Source organism: Erythranthe guttata, chromosome 5 (assembly GCF_056151865.1).
Source record: "Erythranthe guttata isolate IM_541 chromosome 5, IM_541, whole genome shotgun sequence".
Classification (NCBI taxonomy): Eukaryota; Viridiplantae; Streptophyta; class Magnoliopsida; order Lamiales; family Phrymaceae; genus Erythranthe; species Erythranthe guttata.
The window spans coordinates 7934681-7937802 of record NC_142537.1 but is presented as its reverse complement, the minus strand read 5'-3'; the positions used below and the strand labels follow the sequence as shown (position 1 = coordinate 7937802).

General features: G+C 40.3%; 1 pseudogene; it reads right to left on the bottom strand.

The window, feature by feature from the left end:
* Positions 1-244: 244 nt before the first annotated feature.
* On the bottom strand, positions 245-1372 carry LOC148770548 (tau-cadinol synthase pseudogene; annotated as a pseudogene).
* Positions 1373-3122: the final 1750 nt, after the last annotated feature.

The following is a 3122-nucleotide window of genomic DNA, read 5'->3' as shown; positions in this document are numbered from 1 at the left end:
TATGAACTTTCATCATATAATGAAATTAAATGACATAAATCTTATTATCAGAAAACTGAAAAGTTTATAAGTACAAAGCTAGTGATCCCATGCATGCATGCCCCATCTTTTATATAAAGATGGTAGATTATTCTAGATACAATAACCGAAAAAGTAACTAACTTTTCACAACCTGAAATAACTAACTAACTAACTTCCACATGGACATATATATACGCTAGTATCGAACATATATATCAAAGTACTATGGCATCCATAAAAAGATCAATGACGAGTGGTGCAAACGATTTTTCTGGAGTTGTGTATCCATCTTCACCGTTGTTGTATATGAACTCTCCCATACGCATATAGTTGATAATTTGCTCGACCAGTTCTTATTGAGTATTACCCATTCCGTGTTCACATCTTTCCATCCATCCTCGACTAATTCCGCAAACTTCCGCAAAGTCTCTTGCTTCGATACGCCACGTTCTTTCATGTAGCAATCAACAACCGTCATCATTTGTCCCTTCTTGTTTTCACGCTTCAAACGCAAAACAATAATGAATAATTCATCATCATTAGTTTAAAATCCAACGATTTGAGACAAATTCGACAAGCGAAGAAACTGCGTCGATATTCCATTTTAAGGCACTTATACTTTTAAATTGTAAAAATATTAAACATCATCAAATTAAATGTCTCGTAAAACCGGCAATTGATTTGAAATGCAGTATACATTTTTTTTTACTATATTTAAATTGTTATTTTCAATCTTTTAAAGATAAAATTAGTTTTATTTATAAGAGGGTAATCAAGATCAATAATGCTTACTTCATGGCTGCCCAAGTCCTCGAGGTGTCGACCGAGCTTAGCAGCTGATACAACAATTTTCGGGTAACTCAACAACCAATCGATGGTTTCTTTATCAACAGATTTCATGCCGACGACAACAGCCGAGAGCAACACGTAAAGGCAACTCGTGCTCAATACGTTGCTAATATATTCGTCAAATGAAGGCATCTTCCGCCCCGTAACCCACTTCAACTCTTGGTTGTAAGCCCTGCTAATTTGTTTCACCTGAACCTCACAATCAACATATAAATATTTTACATCATATATATATATATATATATATATATATATATATATATATATATATATGTGTGTGTGTGTGTGTGTGTGTGTGTGTATATGCTGAAGTAATTAATTATGAGAGTAAGAAAGTATGAAGAAAAATTATTTTTTTCCTTAGTCTAAGGAGTTTACTTATAAATATTTGTAATTTAATATAAAATCCTAGTATTTTCCTTACAGTCTCTATGAAACAAGGAAGTGCAAATGATTTATCTTGTTTCGCCGCGTCACATTCGTAATCTTGATATACACTCATGGTAAATTGATAAACAACTTTCATATAATCGGGGAGTCGTCAATCGATTCGCTCAACATCATTACTAATTAGGGTTTCTTCCAGTTTACCGTCTTTGCTCGTGAATTTGTAGAAAGCACCTGTTTTATAATATTATGGCAAAAGTTTCTAGTTAAGCTCGAATTTAACGAACTTCCTCCCGCTACCGTGCACGATAAGAGTAATGTACTATTTATTTTCTTCGGATCGATTGTAGAAAATTAAACTATAGTGTTATATATATTGCATAGTTGGATAACATATCGTTGTGAATTTTTCGGTCGTAGAGAAAATCTTTAATTCATATATATTGTAATTTGATGACGTATTAAATAAATCACCTGGTGTGTTGAAGCTGGGAGAGCAAAGTAGGTCACGTGCTCACGAGCTAGATAGTCCTGAGAACTTTAATTTACTCTAGGATCCTGCGAACAGAAAACACGTAATCTAAGCCGGGGTTGATCCGGCGGAAACCCCTCCGACGCTCAAGTCAGACATGCGGATAATCAATAATAGCCGAGAGAATTTTTGTATATGGAGTGATTGAATAATAAAATGTGTACCTTTATTAAATGAATTTAAGTCGTATTTATACTTTATTGATTGGGCCGAGATCAATTTATCGGGCCCAACTGGTTCAATAGACATATCATTAAGCCCCCCACTCTCGAGTCGATGTGGGAGTGAATTGGGGTGAAGTGCCGGATCGTATCGAGAGTAGAATTATATTTCGCTCTTCGTGTATGTGTCGTTGACGGAGGGATAATAATAATAATTTATTATTATTATTGTGTGTGTGGGCCGGAGTCGTGAGCGCATTAATTGTAAAGTGCACAATATAAAAATTTGCTTAGTAGTAGGTAAGTCCTTGTGAAATCAGTAGAGGAGGGTATCAAGAACCACGTCGAATAAATATGGGTGAGTAATCAAATTTATTCTTTTATATATCTCTCTCTTTTATTTTGCTCCATATACTTCGTTGTAGAAAAGAATCTATTATCTGGCTAAGGAGATCGGTAGATAAAATAATTATATGTCCCAAGTGGGGAAGGCAAAACAGTTGAAAATTATCCTGCGAAAGTCGATTGTAGAGACCGAGATGACTTTTGGAACTATAGGGAAGGTAATTGGGTCGAGTTCCGGTAAAAAACTTGCACCGGAGAAAGAAACATCGCGCTCCGATTGCACGCGATTAGGGTTATCCGGAGAAATTGCTGCTGAACCAGTAGACGGAGCCGCGCGGCTCGAAGATGTGAGAGGAGCCGCGCGGCTCGGCTCCGCGCGGCGTTGAGCCGCTCATTCGGTGAGTGTGGGGGAAGCCGGGCACGGAGCCCGGAGTGGAGTGGAGAGAGAAGAGAGAGAGAAGGAGAGAGAAAAGGGGGTAGGTGGAGTTGGTGGGGTTGGGGTGGGTGGTGGTGGGGCTGGTAGGGGTAGGGGGAGGGAGGAGAGAGAGAGAGAGAAGGAGAGGGTAGGTGGGGCTGGTAGGGGTAGGGGTAGGGAGGAGAGAGAGAGAGAGGAGGAAAGGGGTAGGGAGGTGGGGCGGGGCGCGTCGCGCGGGCGGGGGGGGGGGGGGGGGGGTGGGGTACCCGCGCATCCGCCGCGCGTGGGGGCGCGTGTGCGGGCACGTGCGGGCGCGTGGAGGGGTCTTTTTCGGCCGTTTTCGAGGCGCGTCAACCTGTTTCTTCTCCGGGTGATTTTTTGGCATCAAATGTTGGTATTCCTAATATTGGTG